We start from the raw sequence: 21,805 nt of genomic DNA on the forward strand, positions 1-21,805 counted from the left end.
TAAAACAGAGCGATTCCGCTAGGCATGTGGGACTTGTGGATGGAGCCCTTCATTCGCTTAACCAGGATTCACGTGTGGTCAATCTGTTGAAATCAGAGCACTAAATTTTGGCCACCGTGCTCGATCCTAGATTTAAAACCTACGTTGGATCTCTCTTTCCGGCAGACACAAGTCTGCTGGGGTTCAAAGAACTGCTGGTGAGAAAATTGTCAAGTCAAGCGGAACGCGACCTGTCAACATCTCCTCCTTCACATTCTCCCGCAACTGGGGGTGCGAGGAAAAGGCTACGAATTCCGAGCCCACCTGCTGGCGGTGATGCAGGGCAGTCTGGAGCGACTGCTGATGCTGACATCTGGTCCGGACTGAAGGACCTGCCAACGATTACTGACATGTCGTCTACTGTCACTGCATATGATTCTCTCACCATTGAAAGAATGGTGGAGGATTATATGAGTGACCGCATCCAAGTAGGCACGTCAGACAGTCCGTACGTATACTGGCAGGGAAAAGAGGCAATTTGGAGGCCCTTGCACAAACTGGCTTTATTCTACCTAAGTTGCCCTCCCTCCAGTGTGTACCCTGAAAGAGTGTTTAGTGCCGCCGCTCACCTTGTCAGCAATCGGCGTACGAGGTTACTTCCAGAAAATGTGGAGAGGATGATGTTCATTAAAATGAATTATAATCAATTACTCCATGGAGACATTCACCAGCAGCAATTGCCTCCAGAAAGTACACGGGGATCTGAGATGGTGGATTCCAGTGGGGACGAATTAATAATCTGTGAGGAGGGGGATGTACACAGTGAAAGGGGTGATGAATCGGACGATGATGATGAGATGGACATCTTGCCTCTGTAGAGCCAGTTTGTGCAAGGAGAGATTGATTGCTTCTTTTTTGGTGGGGGCCCAAACCAACCAGTCATTTCAGTCACAGTCGTGTGGCAGACCCTGCCGCTGAAATGATGGGTTGGTTAAAGTGTGCATGTCCTGTTAATACAACATAAGGGTGGGTGGGAGGGCCCAAGGACAATTCCATCTTGCACCTCTTTTTTCTTTTTTTCTTCTTTGCGTCATGTGCTGTTTGGGGAGTATTTTTTGGAAGGGCCATCCTGCCTGACACTGCAGTGCCACTCCTAGATGGGCCAGGTGTTTGTGTCGGCCACTAGGGTCGCTTAGCTTACTCACACAGCTACCTCATTGCGCCTCTTTTTTTCTTTGCGTCATGTGCTGTTTGGGGAGTATTTTTTGGAAGGGCCATCCTGCCTGACACTGCAGTGCCACTCCTAGATGGGCCAGGTGTTTGTGTCGGCCACTATGGTCGCTTAGCTTACTCACACAGCTAACTCATTGCGCCTTTTTTTCTTTACGTCATGTGCTGTTTGGGGAGTATTTTTTGGAAGGGCCATCCTGCCTGACACTGCAGTGCCACTCCTAGATGGGCCAGGTGTTTGTGTCGGCCACTTGGGTCGCTTAGCTTAGCCATACAGCGACCTCGGTGCAAATTTTAGGACTAAAAATAATATTGTGAGGTGTGAGGTGTTCAGAATGGACTGAAAATGAGTGGAAATTATGGTTATTGAGGTTAATAATACTATGGGATCAAAATGACCCCCAAATTCTATGATTTAAGCTGTTTTTTAGGGTTTTTTAAAAAAAAAACACCCGAATCCAAAACACACCCGAATCCGACAAAAAAAATTCGGTGAGGTTTTGCCAAAACGCGTTCGAACCCAAAACACGGCCACGGAACCGAACCCAAAACCAAAACACAAAACCCGAAAAATTTCAAGTGCACATCCCTAGTATATAGCAAGAAGCCTTATCCTAGGGAAATTTTGTACGGTGTTACCAGTTCACTGTAATGAATCCTCCAATAGGTTAGCACTCCTTGGAAATGGAGATCCTCTCACTGGTTTGCTTGTCCCGTGCTGGTACTGGTAGAGGGAATGAACCGTAGCAAGGTCCTGATGTTGTTACCTTCCCAGAAATTGCCCCAAAGGGGTCACCGTTCCCAGTAGATGGATTACAGGCAGATCTCGCAGTTTGAAAGTCCCAGCGAAACGCGTTGGTGATAAGACTGGGACTTTCAAACTGCGAGATCTGCCTGTAATCCATCTACTGGGAACGGTGACCCCTTTGGGGCAATTTCTGGGAAGGTACCAACATCAGGACCTTGCTACGGTTCATTCCCTCTACCAGTACCAGCATGGGACAAGCAAACCAGTGAGAGGATCTCCATTTCCAAGGAGAGCTAACCTATTGGAGGACTCATTACAGTGAACTGGTAACAACGTACAAAATTTCCCTAGGGTAAGGCTTCTTGCTATATACCCAGCATTTCAAGAAATTTTCACAAAATTCAGCAGTGTTGATTTTTGCCCTATTTTTAATCTTGGTATTTTTTATCAATTTTTATCTGTTGCAACAGTAATTATATGCTAATGTGCACGAAATTGATGGTTTATGTTCTAAATAAATTTCTTATTTTATATATCTAACCAGTTACTAGCGCTGAATTGTTTTTATCTTTTTCTGTTTCTAATAAGGGTCTAACTAGCCCTTTTATTCAGCAGCTTGAGGATCCACAACAATTGTCAGCGCCATCGTACCTTGGTAGTTTTTCTCGCAGATGCATTGATGTGCAGATATATCTACCAGTGTGTACCCAGCTTAAGCTGCAGTTTCATACCGGTGGAAATCACAGGTCTAGCTCTGTATAATCCCGCTTCCCAATGTAAGTGTCTGGGGTTAGGTGAGGTCACCCAAAAAGTTGAGAAAGGGATAGAGGAGCTTTAATACATGTGCAATTCTGGAAAGTTAGCAAATAAATACTTAATGCATTTCAGCTATCATCAGACTAGCAAAGTCTACCCGGCAGCGGGTCCCTTCATCACCATGGACCCACGCCCGCATCGCCATTAGTTCTACCACTGCATGCACACGAACACTCACAGAAGCTCACATGCCAGACACATATACACACACATACAAGTCACACACACAGAAGCTCACATACAAATCACACACACAGAAGCTCACATACAAATCACACACACAGAAGCTCACATACAAATCACACACACAGAAGCTCACATAGAAGTCACACACACAGAAGCAAACATGCAAGCCACACAGAAGCTCACATACAAATTACACAAATACAGAAGTTCACGAACAAGTCACACACACACACACACACACACACACACACACACACACACACACACACACACAAGGTCACATACAAGTTACACACAGAGAAGCTCACATGCAAGTCACACACACAAGCTCACATACAAATTACAAACACAAGCTCACATACAAATTACACACACATAAGTTCACATACAATTTACACACACACACACACACACACACACACACACACACACACACACACAAGCTTGCATTCAAGAAACACACACACAAGTTCACATACAAGTTACACCGACAAGCTCACATACAAATTACACACACACATAAGCTCACATACAAGTTACACACACACACACACACACACACACAAACAAACACACACACACACACACACACACACACACACAGAAGCTCACATACAAGTCAAGTTACACACACACACAAGCTTGCATTCAAGAAACACACACAGATGAACACATACAAGTCAGTAACACACACAGGTTCACATACAAGTCACAGTCAGTACCACACAAGTCACATGGATACACCTTTCCCTCCACTCCCTCTTACTGTACCAGTGTACCTTAGAAAGAAACACTGAGCAGAGTGCAGTGCAGTCCCAATCAAGGCAGGCCCTGGATCTGCAATAGCTACTCCTGAGTTCTGATCATCTGACACCAGCAGCAATTAGGTGCCTGAGTCCCATGTAGCTTCGCCCCCGCAGAGTCCCACATAGCTCCGCCCCCTGCTGAGTCTCTAAGCATCCACAACCAGAGCCACACTAGCGCTGCTACTGTCTCATCTCTTGGGGCAGGAAGTGCACTACTGCCGGCCTGCAGTGCAGTGCGAAAGGCCAAAGGTGCTATGGGGCTGGCCCACTGGCAATCTCACCCGGTATCCCGGTGGACCAATCCGCCCCTGCCGCAAACCCCCAGCCCCGGGTACGGCACCTGTGCAATGGATCTGGCAAGTGCTGGAACCATCGCATGCACAGATGCTGCAGTGCAACTGCTCATGCACAAATCCCCGACTTCTATAGACTGCATCGCCTGCAGCCCATAGAAGCTGGATCGGATTAGGCTGCGCCAAAAGCAGGAAGTGGCTTCCTACAGGAAGCCAGCTCTCTGCTTATCGCAGCCAGGTCTGGCAGTCCCAGAGAGAGGAAACATCTCCCAATGGGACTGCCTTGTGTGTCTGCAACTGACAGGTAGGATTTCCAATAGGAATTAATTACCAGTCACAGTGAAGCCAGTGGCTCACTGACACTGAGAGGGGTGGTGAATTTTACCTGGGGAAGGGGATGGGGGGGGAGCTGCAGTCCTGCAGCCCATAGGTAAAATCCGCCACTGCTAGTGACAGTCATCGTCATCTCACAACTTGCACCTGGGGTCAAGTACCCGTAAATTCTACCCTCCAAATGGGCATGTTTGTGCCTCTTGGATCCCCATCTTGGGGTGCATTTTACAGTGAAATGCTCTTACTATACATTTGCTGTGTCTACAAGTCCACCCCAACCCCCAGCCCGGCCCCCTTGGAGCAGTTATCAGTAAGTGTTGAGCCGCAAGGACGTAAGACATTGTGAATTGACACATATACACAATTAACAAAACAAGAGAAAGTTGCTGACTTAGATCCATTTTGGGAATTGAGCTTTAATGATAGTTTTGATTTGTTTTTGCATTTCGGGAGAATATATTATTTATTGATTGTTCATATGTCAATTATGCTTCATTGATTGCTAAATGTTTAAAGGATACATCCATGTACTGAACACCCCAGAGAAAATAAATTTTGCAAGGCGTAACTAAATAACATGGAATTTTCCGGTTGACTTTTTCATATCCAATGCCCTACTTGTGATTTTAGCAGAAGATTATTTTATTGATGTGAAGGGATTTCCTACCTTTATGCTCTTTTCATTATTGCAGCGGATTTGACATCTTGAATTTATTCAATCCCTTTCTGGAATTACAGCCAGTGACTTTTAATTCTTTTCCAAATAATTTACTATGTGTTCTTACTCCAATATAATGTCCCACTTTTTAAACATAAAGTACAGTATGAGCTCAATTTTCTGCATGACTCTTACATTTGAAACTGGTATCATCCATGTACAGCATACTGTGTATATGTTCAGATTAAATGTTTCTGTATTGAGGGGGTTATTCAGAGTTGTTAGCAAACCAAGACAGTTAGCAATTGGGCAAAACCATGTTGCAGTGCAGGTGGGGCAGATGTAACATGTGCAGAGAGATTTAGTTTTGGGTGGGTAATATTGTTTCTGTGCATGGTGTGTGGGGTGTAGTTAATATCCCGGTGGTCTGGATCCCGACCGCCAGAATGCCGGCAGCTGCCCAAGGGATATTCCCACTCGTAGGTGTCCATGACACCTATAGAGTGGGAATAGAGCCTGTGGCGAGCCACCAAGCCCGCAAGGGTCTTCGTTGCACTCACCCCCCAGCCGGCATTCTAGCAGTCGACATCCCAGTGTCGGTATTCTGATCGCCGGGATAACATACCCAACGCATTCTGGCTGCTTTATTTTTACACTGCACTACACTACACTGCAGTTTGTACACACCCCACCCTAATATAAATCTCTCTGTACATGTTACATCTGCCCCATATGCAGTGCAGCATGGTTTTGCCCAATTGCTAATGTTTTTGGTTTGCTAACAACTCTGAATATCCCTCTGAATCTACAATTCAGGTTGATTTGTATGACATATTTTTGTTTAATTAAGTTTATTGTATATTTTAATAAACTACAGTATGAGATTGAGCAATCCAAATTTATGCTTATTAAATTTTACTGTATATGGAAATATGAAATTTATGAGCTACTTTGAAAAACAAAACATTTGCGAGTAGGCAATCATCTGGTGTCCAAATGCCAAGTTGGAGTATAGGCAGGGAGAAATGGGGTAGGTGACTGTGTGGATACATAGCTTCCTATTGGCCAACCAGGTCACCACTCCTACTGACTTCTGCACAGGTTTCCTTGGAAAGGGTGCCAAGAATCCGCTGCATTTAGGACATAAATTTCTTTCTCAGTGGACTAGTCTGTAAGTTGCAACAGAGACAAACAAGGATCAAACATCTACCAAACAAGGCACACTCAAAATACAGAACTGTTTCCAGTATTTGGTGGCACTTCAGAGGCACTTATAAGGCTATTTCTTTGGGGATCCGGTCTTTAGGTCGACTGCACTTAGGTGCAAGGTCACATGTGCAAGGTCAAGGTTGACATGAGTTTTTCAAAAAATTTTAACATTTTCATACTTTCCAATCCACATGGACTATGATTGGGAATAGTAACCTGTGTCAAGCGCAGCGGTAACGAAGCGAGGCACCTTGCCCAAAGCACAGCGAGTGAAGCGAGGGGACATGGTGCACTAATTGGTGTTCCCGTTTACTTTACAAAGAAACAACCCCCCAAAAATGAAACCTTGTTCATGTTGACCTAATGACCACGTCGACTAGTCACTGTCGACCAATAGTGGTCGACCTTATGACTGTTGACCTAGTTACTGTCGACCCTATGATCCAAACCCATTTCTTTGTAGAAGAGCACAATATACATTAAGCTATTTATTTACAACCTGGGATTTGTATACAGTATATAAGCAAAGTTGGCCATGTAGAAGCCAGTTTTGCCATTTGGTCCAAATGTGTGTGTTGCACCCGGGGCTAGGATGGGCAAGTATGTATGAGTGTGCAGAGGGATTCACCGTCAATATCCGTGATTCCCACACTTTGTCGATCAGTTCAGCTCACACGCTGGCTATCCTTTCCGATAGATCAGAGGAGCAATAAAGGTAAATCAACACAGTTGATGCTGTGATAGAGTAACACTCAGGGGCGGATCCAGAAAAAAATTACAGGGGGGGCACCATAAGTGGTTGTGCTATCAAGGAGGGGTGGAGTCAGAAGTGGAGTGGGTGTGACCAAGTTTTAGTGGGTATGACCAACTGTGTGAGGGTGTGTGGTCAAGTGCTCAATGTGCTCAAAGGGTAGATGCTAGAATCAAGTGGGCTAAGAGACCTTTTCCATCAGGGGAAGGAGCCACGACACAAGGGGGAGGAGCTATGCCAGCGGGATAGTTCCTCTACTATCCACGCCACCAACTATTACCTTTAGTAATCAGGTGGCGAGCGAAGCGAGCCACCAAGCCCGAAGCATGGCGAGCGAAGCGAGCTCGCAAAGGTACCTTTCGGGTACTCTGTTCACCCGTAGCTCCTCCCCCTGGTGACGTGTCTCCTTCCCTAAGTACGTCATAAGGTCCCTTCTCCCACTCCGATATAGAATCAACCATACTCAAAGTGCTCACAGCAGCACCATTCTCCCTCCCCAGGCCACCCCCACTCCCCACCCAGCAAAAGACCGCTCACAGCAGGCAGCAGAACTATTCTCCCCCCCCCCCCCCGGGTAACCCCCACTCCCCACTCCAACAAAAGACCACTCACAGCAGGCAGCAAAACTATTCTCTCCCCCCCCCCCCCGGGTAACCCCCACTCCCCCCTCCAACAAAAGACCACTCACAGCAGGCAGCAGAACTATTCTCCCCCCCCCCCCGGGTAACCCCCACTCCCCCCTCCAACAAAAGACCGCTCACCAGCAGAAGGCAGGGCCAGTCAGGCAGGCGTCGTCTTCTTGCTCGGTTGGCGGCTGCTCTCCCGTACCCTTGCGCTGCTGTGCACTGTTCCTGTGTGCTGTCCCTCAGGGTCGGCGGTGCGCTGTCCCTCAGCGGCAGCGGGCGGCGGCGGTGCACTGTCCCTCAGCGGCGGCGGGCGGCGGCGGCGCACTGTCCCTCAGCGGCGGTGCGCTGTCCCTCAGTGGCGGCGGGCGGAGGCGGTGCACTGTCCCTCAGCCGCGGCCTGGATCTGTGTTCCTCCTCCTGCTCGGCTCCTCTGCAGTCTGCCCTGACTGCAGGTCACATTTCACCAGGGAGCCAATCAGGAGGAGGAACACACACGCAGAGCAGCAGCAGCAACTGACAGGGGAGGGGGACATGTCGGGTGCCGGGTGCGTTCAGCGGTGCAGACAGTTAAAAATGACAGGGGGGGCACGTGCCTTGGTGCCCCCCCCCCCCCTAAATCCGCCACTGGTAACACTCAGCTGAGTAACACTTTATTATAGCATGGCAACAAAGGTAAGTACGATATATTTAGGCAGAAATGATTGCTTACTTCAGTTGTACCATATACATTCACAATAGGGTCACTGGTATCAATATTCTACACCACGGCACATCGCTGGGTCATGGATTAAACCCTTCAGAGTAACTAAGTTTAGCAGATACATATACGCAACAACTCAAGATATTCAAGATAACTAGCTCCAGTAATTGGACCTATGTAAACAATCTTCCCTATCAACGGATTAAACACTGCAATGTATATCATTTACTTACGTATCCTTCAATTTGTCCGGTATTATGACAGGACACCAGTAATAACATTTAAATTATGTACTAACAATGGTATTATAACAATATATTTTTCCCCTTAGAGCAGTCAGTGTCCTATTACCTGGGCTCAGGTTGAGTAGTCACCGTTGGATGATAGGAGGTTCAGTTAAACTGTGTATGTATATATATATATATATACATATATACTAGATACTGGGTTCTTTAGATTAACTTTCCATTAGTAGAAATTGTGCCCCAGCTTTATATGACCCTTAGATAGTTCAATGTGGAAAAATTAGGTTACTGTAATACACTAATGGTGATTTGTCATTGCAGACAGTCTCGTCCATGCAGGGGTTAATTATGCAAGTTAACAATGGAGATCAGAATGGTACTTCTGTAGGTGTATACAAACTGATGCTGTCCTATAATTCTGCTAGCTCTCCCTTGCACAATGGTTACTGAGCTGGCTGTAATTGAATTCCTCCTTAATATGCACAAACAGTACTTGTAGTCAGGGCTGGATTAAGCCTTCGGGGGGCCCGGGGCAGTAAAGACAGGGGCCCTCCTGGTTATGCACCTGTGTGTGTACTCCTCCTCCTGCAACAGCAACTCCCTGTACCCACATACAGAGCTAGATTTAAACCTCATTGGGATCTTAAGCAAGAAATCTGTTTGGGGACCCCCTCCCTCAGTTGCATGCAATTTCACACACACACACACACACGCACGCACAAGCACACACACTGTCCCCCATAGCCACACACACACACACACACACACACACACACACACACACACACTGCCCCCGTAGCTGCACACATAAACACACACTGCCTTACTGACACAGACTCCCCTTACTGATGCAGACACTATCTTACTGACACAGATGCACTGACATAGACACACTTACTGTCACTGATGCACATTACTGACAGACACCTCTTAATGACACAAACACTGACATACACCCCTTACTGACACAAATGCCTACACAGACACCACTTACTGACAGAAAGCCCTTATGGACACAGACAGCACATTCACAAATACATACTTGCTGACAGACATCCGTTACTGACACAAATACCTGTTACTGACACACACAACACCAACACACTTAGTGACAGACACCCCTTACTGATACAGACATCCCTTACTAACTCACTTACTGACAGATACTACTTACTGACACCACATATTGGCACATTACCATACATATTTGCTGACAGACATCCCTTACTGACACAGACACAACTTACTTGAAGCCGATAGCCCTTAGTGACACACACAACACAAACACACCTACTGACACGGGTGCCACTTACTGACAGACACCACTTATCGACCAAGACCCCCCTTACTGAAACACACACTAACCGACACCACTTACTGACACACACACACTTCATGACATGCATTCAGACAGCACAAGAAGACACAGCCTTCATGTATAGCTCTCTGGCCATGTGGCTGAGTCAATGAGTGGGTCCCCTTGTGTGGTGCTTCACTGCTGCTGAGGCCTTTCTCTAGAGGGCAGAGTTATCACAAGTCACTTACGCCTGTGGTCTGCTTTCCGCGAAGGGCTCTGCGGAGCATGCAGTTGGAATGTCTGGAAAGGATCCCTACTGGCTGTGCGAGGCCCTGCTGTCTGTCGGGGTCACCTCTGTAGCTGCACGGTGCTGTGCCTGCAGACGCTGACAATTGCGACCGGAAGTCTGGGGCTTGTCTCGGCTGATGGCACAGCTGCGAGACCAGAGCTGTTTTCCATGTGTCAGGCCGCACCACATTCACTCTCCTGCCGGGGATGTCACTGCTTGCTCACCTCACCAGTCACCTCCGGGTTACTAGAGTTACTGCGCTGCCGCTTCTGTCCACTCTGTCATCACTCTGTATCACGGGCACACTGTTCTGTGTTCTCTCCACAGCGTCATGCCGCACCTCTCTGTAGTACAGCTTAGCTCGGTTCACTCACTGAGCAGCTTCTTTCTCTAAACCCTTTGACTCTGTCCTCCAGCTACTTGCAGACCTCTCTTTGTTCATCGGGAGGCTTGCCACCTAGCAACAGATGGTGGGTTAGATGCAAGCCTCCCGACGATCGCGGAGAAGGTAAAGTGAAAGAAAACTTTCACTTACCTTCTCCACACAGCCAGGGGGGAACGTGGCAGCGTGGTGCCGCGGGTCGTGATAGCCGATGAGCGCGTCACATGCACCCGCCCGCTGGCCACGCGCGTGCACGCTGGGAACGTGCGCGCGTGCACGCTGGGAACGTGCGCGCGTGCACGCTGGGACCGTGCGCGCGCTCACACTATAAATGATAAGTCACGCCTCCTCCTGACTAGATTTTACTGTAGCGCTGCAGGATGGAGGACACAGTGTCTGTGTCAGCTACAGGCACTCTGCTAGTGTCTCCATCTTGTGGCAAAAGAAGCAGGCAGCCCTTCAGGCTCAGGCTGAGGGAGTCTGCTGACAGTTCTTCCTCAGAGGAAGAAATTGTTTTTAAAAGAAAAAGAACTTTTAACTTGCCAGGTCGAAAGACAGCAGGAAATACTCTGAGGAGGGTGAAATCAGTCAGGATGCACAAACCCCTTCACCTCCTGCATTTTCTAACAGGATATTAAAAAAATCCACCTCAAAAAAGAAACACATAGACCGTGTTTCTTCAAGAGATGCCTGTGCAGGACAAAACATCTCCTTCCCAGGTATTGCCAGTGCTTGGAATAGCTCTGACACTCGCAGTAGACCGCTGTCACCCGCCCGTGGCCGGCACATATTTCCTGCCTCCGACAGGCAGTATGTGCAGCAGCGCACTCATAGGGGAGTGAGTTCCCACCATACATCGTCCCTATCTAAAAAGGACACTAGTTACACTCCGGTAGATTGGGAGTCAGAGGAGGTAACTAGGACTAGCGCATCCTCTCACAGAGGAGAGCACAGCGATGTGCAAATGGCGCGGGTAACCTTAGCCGGCAAACTGCCCCCGTCAAAAATGTATTCTGCTCACTGGGCTTTGAGTGAACGCTCACAGCTGTACAAAATCGCTCAATTGGCCTTCAGAACGGCCCTCGTTAAAGAGGACCAAATGGTACTCCGTAATCACACTGGCATCCCAGACACTGAGGCCCTATTTGTCCCGGAAATTGATCCAGCCCTCACTTCACTCATTGGGGATAAGGCCCAGAGTGATTCTACTGATAAATTATTAAGGAAAATTCAGTTTAAAGTGGCGGACGCTGCTGGTCCTTTATTATTCATATTAGACAAGGCAGAAAAGGAAGGAGTCACAGGGGGCTCCCTAAATTTCCTGGTAGCTTCCGAAATGGCCCTTTTAAAAGCAATTAGCAGGGCTACCCTGATGATAGGTCAGACATTCGATTTTATAACAAATACCCGCAGAGTCCGCTGGCTAGCTAATGCAGGTCTAACCAATCTAGCTCCTAAGCCAGTGGGATGTCCCAAACCTAACAGAGTCTGATCTATTTGGCCCTGACTTCATAGACAAAATAAAGGTTCGCTATAAAGCCTGCAAATACTTTGCAGACCTTAAAGCTCACCAAACCTCCAAACGGCCCTTTCGTCAGGAGGGTTGTACCGCAGGATCCAGCAGTTCGACCCGAGACCAGCAAAGTGGCCCCAGACCTCTCCCGGACACAAATCGCGAGAGGCAACGTTTACCACTCCAGAAACAGAGGATACGGTAAGCCACATACCTTCCCCACCTCCTCCTTGTCTCTGCCAATCAATAGCTTCCTGGAGGCAGATCACCACAGACAGGTGGTTGCTAAAAATTGTGGAGAAAGGTCTGTCCCTCCCCTTTTCCGATTTCCACGCCAGATATTTCCCTGTTCAAAGAATGCCAGTCCTTTATTGGATGGTGTCCTATCCCTTGCCCTACAGCAATGCAAAATAGAGTTAGCAGACGCTTCCAAAAAGGGTTGGGTCAGTCACCTTTTCCTGGTCAGGAAACAGGACGGTTCATACAGACTAGAGATGAGCGCCTGAAATTTTTCGGGTTTTGTGTTTTGGTTTTGGGTTCGGTTCCGCGGCCGTGTTTTGGGTTCGAACGCGTTTTGGCAAAACCTCACCGAATTATTTTTGTCGGATTCGGGTGTGTTTTGGATTCGGGTGTTTTTTTCCAAAAACACTAAAAAACAGCTTAAATCATAGAATTTGGGGGTCATTTTGATCCCAAAGTATTATTAACCTCAAAAACCATAATTTACACTCATTTTCAGTCTATTCTGAATACCTCACACCTCACAATATTATTTTTAGTCCTAAAATTTGCACCGAGGTCGCTGTGTGAGTAAGATAAGCGACCCTAGTGGCCGACACAAACACCGGGCCCATCTAGGAGTGGCACTGCAGTGTCACGCAGGATGTCCCTTCCAAAAAACCCTCCCCAAACAGCACATGACGCAAAGAAAAAAAGAGGCGCAATGAGGTAGCTGTGTGAGTAAGATTAGCGACCCTAGTGGCCGACACAAACACCGGGCCCATCTAGGAGTGGCACTGCAGTGTCACGCAGGATGGCCCTTCCAAAAAACCCTCCCCAAACAGCACATGACGCAAAGAAAAAAAGAGGCGCAATGAGGTAGCTGTGTGAGTAAGATTAGCGACCCTAGTGGCCGACACAAACACCGGGCCCATCTAGGAGTGGCACTGCAGTGTCACGCAGGATGGCCCTTCCAAAAAACCCTCCCCAAACAGCACATGACGCAAAGAAAAAAAGAGGCGCAATGAGGTAGCTGACTGTGTGAGTAAGATTAGCGACCCTAGTGGCCGACACAAACACCGGGCCCATCTAGGAGTGGCACTGCAGTGTCACGCAGGATGTCCCTTCCAAAAAACCCTCCCCAAACAGCACATGACGCAAAGAAAAAAAGAGGCGCAATGAGGTAGCTGTGTGAGTAAGATTAGCGACCCTAGTGGCCGACACAAACACCGGGCCCATCTAGGAGTGGCACTGCAGTGTCACGCAGGATGTCCCTTCCAAAAAACCCTCCCCAATCAGCACATGATGCAAAGAAAAAGAAAAGAAAAAAGAGGTGCAAGATGGAATTATCCTTGGGCCCTCCCACCCACCCTTATGTTGTATAAACAAAACAGGACATGCACACTTTAACCAACCCATCATTTCAGTGACAGGGTCTGCCACACGACTGTGACTGATATGACGGGTTGGTTTGGACCCCCCCCAAAAAAGAAGCAATTAATCTCTCCTTGCACAAACTGGCTCTACAGAGGCAAGATGTCCACCTCATCTTCACCCTCCGATATATCACCGTGTACATCCCCCTCCTCACAGATTATCAATTCGTCCCCACTGGAATCCACCATCTCAGCTCCCTGTGTACTTTGTGGAGGCAATTGCTGCTGGTCAATGTCTCCGCGGAGGAATTGATTATAATTCATTTTAATGAACATCATCTTCTCCACATTTTCTGGATGTAACCTCGTACGCCGATTGCTGACAAGGTGAGCGGCGGCACTAAACACTCTTTCGGAGTACACACTTGTGGGAGGGCAACTTAGGTAGAATAAAGCCAGTTTGTGCAAGGGCCTCCAAATTGCCTCTTTTTCCTGCCAGTATAAGTACGGACTGTGTGACGTGCCTACTTGGATGCGGTCACTCATATAATCCTCCACCATTCTATCAATGTTGAGAGAATCATATGCAGTGACAGTAGACGACATGTCCGTAATCGTTGGCAGGTCCTTCAGTCCGGACCAGATGTCAGCATCAGCAGTCGCTCCAGACTGCCCTGCATCACCGCCAGCGGGTGGGCTCGGAATTCTGAGCCTTTTCCTCGCACCCCCAGTTGCGGGAGAATGTGAAGGAGGAGATGTTGACAGGTCGCGTTCCGCTTGACTTGACAATTTTGTCACCAGCAGGTCTTTCAACCCCAGCAGACCTGTGTCTGCCGGAAAGAGAGATCCAAGGTAGGCTTTAAATCTAGGATCGAGCACGGTGGCCAAAATGTAGTGCTCTGATTTCAACAGATTGACCACCCGTGAATCCTTGTTAAGCGAATTAAGGGCTGCATCCACAAGTCCCACATGCCTAGCGGAATCGCTCCGTGTTAGCTCCTTCTTCAATGCCTCCAGCTTCTTCTGCAAAAGCCTGATGAGGGGAATGACCTGACTCAGGCTGGCAGTGTCTGAACTGACTTCACGTGTGGCAAGTTCAAAGGGCATCAGAACCTTGCACAACGTTGAAATCATTCTCCACTGCACTTGAGACAGGTGCATTCCACCTACTATATCGTGCTCAATTGTATAGGCTTGAATGGCCTTTTGCTGCTCCTCCAACCTCTGAAGCATATAGAGGGTTGAATTCCACCTCGTTACCACTTCTTGCTTCAGATGATGGCAGGGCAGGTTCAGTAGTTTTTGGTGGTGCTCCAGTCTTCTGTACGTGGTGCCTGTACGCCGAAAGTGTCCCGCAATTTTTCTGGCCACCGACAGCATCTCTTGCACGCCCCTGTCGTTTTTTAAAAAATTCTGCACCACCAAATTCAAGGTATGTGCAAAACATGGGACGTGCTGGAATTTGCCCATATTTAATGCACACACAATATTGCTGGCGTTGTCCGATGCCACAAATCCACAGGAGAGTCCAATTGGGGTAAGCCATTCCGCGATGATCTTCCTCAGTTGCCGTAAGAGGTTTTCAGCTGTGTGCGTATTCTGGAAAGCGGTGATACAAAGCGTAGCCTGCCTAGGAAAGAGTTGGCGTTTGCGAGATGCTGCTACTGGTGCCGCCGCTGCTGTTCTTGCGGCGGGAGTCCATACATCTACCCAGTGGGCTGTCACAGTCATATAGTCCTGACCCTGCCCTGCTCCACTTGTCCACATGTCCGTGGTTAAGTGGACATTGGGTACAACTGCATTTTTTAGGAGACTGGTGAGTCTTTTTCTGACGTCCGTGTACATTCTCGGTATCGCCTGCCTAGAGAAGTGGAACCTAGATGGTATTTGGTAACGGGGGCACACTGCCTCAATAAATTGTCTAGTTCCCTGTGAACTAACGGCGGATACCGGACGCACGTCTAACACCAACATAGTTGTCAAGGACTCAGTTATCCGCTTTGCAGTAGGATGACTGCTGTGATATTTCATCTTCCTCGCAAAGGACTGTTGAACAGTCAATTGCTTACTGGAAGTAGTACAAGTGGGCTTACGACTTCCCCTCTGGGATGACCATCGACTCCCAGCGGCAACAACAGCAGCGCCAGCAGCAGTAGGCGTTACACGCAAGGATGCATCGGAGGAATCCCAGGCAGGAGAGGACTCGTCAGACTTGCCAGTGACATGGCCTGCAGGACTATTGGCATTCCTGGGGAAGGAGGAAATTGACACTGAGGGAGTTGGTGGGGTGGTTTGCGTGAGCTTGGTTACAAGAGGAAGGGATTTACTGGTCAGTGGACTGCTTCCGCTGTCACCCAAAGTTTTTGAACTTGTCACTGACTTATTATGAATGCGCTGCAGGTGACGTATAAGGGAGGATGTTCCGAGGTGGTTAACGTCCTTACCCCTACTTATTACAGCTTGACAAAGGGAACACACGGCTTGACACCTGTTGTCCGCATTTCTGGTGAAATACCTCCACACCGAAGAGCTGATTTTTTTGGTATTTTCACCTGGCATGTCAACGGCCATATTCCTCCCACGGACAACAGGTGTCTCCCCGGGTGCCTGACTTAAACAAACCACCTCACCATCAGAATCCTCCTGGTCAATTTCCTCCCCAGCGCCAGCAACACCCATATCCTCCTCATCCTGGTGTACTTCAACACTGACATCTTCAATCTGACTATCAGGAACTGGACTGCGGGTGCTCCTTCCAGCACTTGCAGGGGGCATGCAAATAGTGGAAGGCGCATGCTCTTCACGTCCAGTGTTGGGAAGGTCAGGCATCGCAAACGACACAATTGGACTCTCCTTGTGGATTTGGGATTTCAAAGAACGCACAGTTCTTTGCGGTGCTTTTGCCAGCTTGAGTCTTTTCAGTTTTCTAGCGAGAGGCTGAGTGCTTCCATCCTCATGTGAAGCTGAACCACTAGCCATGAACATAGGCCAGGGCCTCAGCCGTTCCTTGCCACTCCGTGTGGTAAATGGCATATTGGCAAGTTTACGCTTCTCCTCCGACAATTTTATTTTAGGTTTTGGAGTCCTTTTTTTTCTGATATTTGGTGTTTTGGATTTGACATGCTCTGTACTATGACATTGGGCATCGGCCTTGGCAGACGACGTTGCTGGCATTTCATCGTCTCGGCCATGACTAGTGGCAGCAGCTTCAGCACGAGGTGGAAGTGGATCTTGATCTTTCCCTAATTTTGGAACCTCAACTTTTTTGTTCTCCATATTTTATAGGCAGAACTAAAAGGCACCTCAGGTAAACAATGGAGATGGATGGATTGGATACTAGTATACAATTATGGACGGACTGCCACGGTTAGGTGGTATAAAAAAACCACGGTTAGGTGGTATATATTATAATAATAATACAATTATGGATGGACGGACTGCCTGCCGACTGCCGACACAGAGGTAGCCACAGCCGTGAACTACCGCACTGTACACTGGTTGATAAAGAGATAGTAGTATACTCGTAACAACTAGTATGACACTATGACGACGGTATAAAGAATGAAAAAAAAACCACGGTTAGGTGGTATATATTATAATAATAATACAATTATGGATGGACGGACTGCCTGCCGACTGCCGACACAGAGGTAGCCACAGCCGTGAACTACCGCACTGTACACTGGTTGATAAAGAGATAGTAGTATACTCGTAACAACTAGTATGACACTATGACGACGGTATAAAGAATGAAAAAAAAACCACGGTTAGGTGGTATATATTATAATAATAATACAATTATGGATGGACGGACTGCCTGCCGACTGCCGACACAGAGGTAGCCACAGCCGTGAACTACCGCACTGTACACTGGTTGATAAAGAGATAGTAGTATACTCGTAACAACTAGTATGACACTATGACGACGGTATAAAGAATGAAAAAAAAACCACGGTTAGGTGGTATATATTATAATAATAATACAATTATGGATGGACGGACTGCCTGCCGACTGCCGACACAGAGGTAGCCACAGCCGTGAACTACCGCACTGTACACTGGTTGATAAAGAGATAGTAGTATACTCGTAACAACTAGTATGACACTATGACGACGGTATAAAGAATGAAAAAAAAACCACGGTTAGGTGGTATATATTATAATAATAATACAATTATGGACGGACGGACTGCCTGCCGACTGCCGACACAGAGGTAGCCACAGCCGTGAACTACCGCACTGTACACTGGTTGATAAAGAGATAGTAGTATACTCGTAACAACTAGTATGACACTATGACGACGGTATAAAGAATGAAAAAAAAACCACGGTTAGGTGGTATATATTATAATAATAATACAATTATGGATGGACGGACTGCCTGCCGACTGCCGACACAGAGGTAGCCACAGCCGTGAACTACCGCACTGTACACTGGTTGATAAAGAGATAGTAGTATACTCGTAACAACTAGTATGACACTATGACGACGGTATAAAGAATGCAAAAAAAACCACAGTTAGGTGGTATATATTATAATAATAATACAATTATGGATGGACGGACTGCCTGCCGACTGCCGACACAGAGGTAGCCACAGCCGTGAACTACCGCACTGTACACTGGTTGATAAAGAGATAGTAGTATACTCGTAACAACTAGTATGACACTATGACGACGGTATAAAGAATGAAAAAAAAACCACGGTTAGGTGGTATATATTATAATAATAATACAATTATGGATGGACGGACTGCCTGCCGACTGCCGACACAGAGGTAGCCACAGCCGTGAACTACCGCACTGTACACTGGTTGATAAAGAGATAGTAGTATACTCGTAACAATTAGGATGACACTATGACGGTATAAAGAATGAAAAAAAAACCACGGTTAGGTGGTAGGTATATAATAATAAATAATACAATTCTGGTCGGACGGACTGCCTGCCGTGTGCCGACACAGAGGTAGCCACAGCCGTGAACTACCGCACTGTACACTGGTTGATAAAGAGATAGTAGTATACTCGTAACAATTAGGATGACACTATGACGGTATAAAGAATGAAAAAAAAACCACGGTTAGGTGGTAGGTATATAATAATAAATAATACAATTCTGGTCGGACGGACTGCCTGCCGTGTGCCGACACAGAGGTAGCCACAGCCGTGAACTACCGCACTGTACACTGGTTGATAAAGAGATAGTAGTATACTCGTAACAATTAGGATGACACTATGACGGTATAAAGAATGAAAAAAAAACCACGGTTAGGTGGTAGGTATATAATAATAAATAATACAATTCTGGTCGGACGGACTGCCTGCCGTGTGCCGACACAGAGGTAGCCACAGCCGTGAACTACCGCACTGTACACTGGTTGATAAAGAGATAGTAGTATACTCGTAACAATTAGGATGACACTATGACGGTATAAAGAATGAAAAAAAAACCACGGTTAGGTGGTAGGTATATAATAATAAATAATACAATTCTGGTCGGACGGACTGCCTGCCGTGTGCCGACACAGAGGTAGCCACAGCCGTGAACTACCGCACTGTACACTGGTTGATAAAGAGATAGTAGTATACTCGTAACAATTAGGATGACACTATGACGGTATAAAGAATGAAAAAAAAACCACGGTTAGGTGGTGGGTATATAATAATAAATAATACAATTCTGGTCGGACGGACTGCCTGCCGTGTGCCGACACAGAGGTAGCCACAGCCGTGAACTACCGCACTGTACTGTGTCTGCTGCTAATATAGACTGGTTGATATTTAAAGAGATATTAGTAGTATACAACAATACTATACTGGTGGTCAGGCACTGGTCACCACTCCTGCAGCAAAAGTGTGCACTGTTAATTAATATAATTGTACTCCTGGCTCCTGCTAACAACCTGCAGTGCTCCCCAGTCTCCCCCACAATTAATTATAAGCTTTTAATTTATACATTGATGACTGTGCAGCACACTGGGCTGAGCTGAGTGCACACAGACTGAGTCACACTGTGTGACTGACTGTGCTGTGTATCGTTTTTTTTTTCAGGCAGAGAACGGATATAGCAGAGAGAAGTGAACGGATATATTATATTAAATAAAAGTTAACTAGCAACTGCACTGGTCACTGACTGTGGTAAACTAACTCTGTCTGCGACTCTGCACAATCTCTCTCTATCTAATCTATCTATCTCTATTCTAATGGAGAGGACGCCAGACACGTCCTCTCCCTATCAATCTCAATGCACGAGTGAAAATGGCGGCGACGCGCGGCTCCTTATATAGAATCCGAGTCTCGCGATAGAATCCGAGCCTCGCGAGAATCCGACAGCGTCATGATGACGTTCGGGCGCGCTCGGGTTAACCGAGCAAGGCGGGAAGATCCGAGTCGCTCGGACCCGTGGAAAAAAAAGTGAAGTTCGTGCGGGTTCGGATTCAAAGAAACCGAACCCGCTCATCTCTAATACAGACCAGTATTACATGTCAAATCTCTAAACCAGTATATAAAACCCAGTTCCTTCCGTATGGAGGGATTGGCAGACATACCCTTCCTGTTCACCAAAAATGACTATTGCATCAAAATAGATCTCAAAGAGGCCTTTCATACTATTCAAGTCCATTCGATCACAGGAGACTCTTGAGGTTCCTGTGGAGAGAGACTTCCTGTATCAGTGGACCATCATGGTGTTCGGCCTATCCAATGCTCCTTACACATTTACACGCCTCATAAAGACAGTAGTCACACACTTCCATCAGAAGGGAGTTCATTGTATTATCTACCTAGATGATCATACTGTCGTTACTCCAGAGTCTGGGGTTTACCGTAAATTACGACAAATCCATACTAACACCATCCCAGTCAGTCATCTTCCTAGGGTTCTTACTACATACCCCTTCTTTATCAATGTCTGTTCACCTAGAAAAATGGACAGACATTCAAAACTTTGTGTCTCAGATACTCAAACACCAATTTTCCATGAAAGACTTGGCCAGAGTCATAGGAAAGATGAGAGCCTTAGATCAAGGGTTTCTCCTTGTTTGCAGACATTCTCAGATTCTTCTCTAAGCCCTCCTTCGACAAGGTTGGGGTTGGACAGACAGAATCCTGTTATCTCCCATAGTTCTCAAAGAAATCTGCAGTTGGACAGCCCTTCCACTGCCTCCTCCCAGACCTCTCCTACCACTTCCCCCAGACATAATTATCACATCAGATGCGTCGCTTACAGGCTGGGGAGCTTTGACAAGGGACACAGCAGTAAGGGGAAAGTGGTCAATACAAGAGTCAAGAGCTCACATCAATCTCTTGGAACTAAGGGCGGCCAGATTAGCCCTTACCTTACTAGTTCCTCCGAATTCCCGGGAGATCTCAGTCCAACTCTGCCTAGACAACAGGACTGCAGTGTTTTACCTAAACAAAATGGGAGGCACTCGATCCCTCAATCTCTGCCAAGAAGCAATAGACATCTGGAACTGGGCGGCGGAGCGATCCATACTCCTTTCCGTGACATATGTCCCAGGAGAGCTAAACGAGTTAGCCGATTCCTTATCCAGGGAAAGACTTACCTTTGATCGAGCAACTCTGAGACCAGACGTCTTTCTCAGCATTGTGAGGACCTTCGATCAACCTCAAGTGGATCTGTTTGTAACTACATCAAACACACAGGTCCCAACCTTTGTGTCCAAACTCTGGACGCAGAGAGCCCTTCACATGGATACAATGTCCTTTCCTTCGACAGACCTTTTTCTCCCATATGCATTTCCTTCCCCCCGCTATGCTATTAAAGGTCCTCCACAAAATAAGAATAGACAGGGTGTCTCAGCTGATTCTAGTATACCCCGTTTTGCCCTCCAGAATTTGGCTCCCCTTAATCAATCTCCGCCGCAAGGGACCCAAGCTTTCTCTGGGCATATCCAAGGACTGCTTCCAGGGGACCCCAGAGCTGTAACAAGAACTCCCACATTGCATGTGGATAGCGACATTACTAGGCTGTTAACCAACACTACTCTTTCAGCCTCTTCCATGGCCTTGATTAACGCATCGTTCAGGCCCAGAGCTAGAACCAGATACCAGTCCATCATAAATGAGTTTATGACCTGGCGGGCTACTCAAAGTTCATCCTCGGGCCCTATTTCTGAGTCCAACTAAG

At 47.2% G+C, this 21,805-nt stretch overlaps 1 long non-coding RNA gene across 1 annotated transcript in view; it reads left to right on the top strand.

The window, feature by feature from the left end:
• The first annotated feature begins 8,143 nt into the window (after positions 1 to 8,143).
• Positions 8,144 to 21,805, top strand: part of LOC135057708 (uncharacterized) — a 58,255-nt gene continuing 44,593 nt past the window's right edge. Inside the window, exon 1 of the long non-coding RNA XR_010244315.1 lies at positions 8,144 to 8,307. This is a non-coding gene — a long non-coding RNA (uncharacterized LOC135057708). The remainder of the gene's footprint in view (positions 8,308 to 21,805) is intronic.

The sequence above is a fragment of the Pseudophryne corroboree genome, chromosome 3, assembly GCF_028390025.1.
Source record: "Pseudophryne corroboree isolate aPseCor3 chromosome 3, aPseCor3.hap2, whole genome shotgun sequence".
NCBI lineage: Eukaryota > Metazoa > Chordata > Amphibia > Anura > Myobatrachidae > Pseudophryne > Pseudophryne corroboree.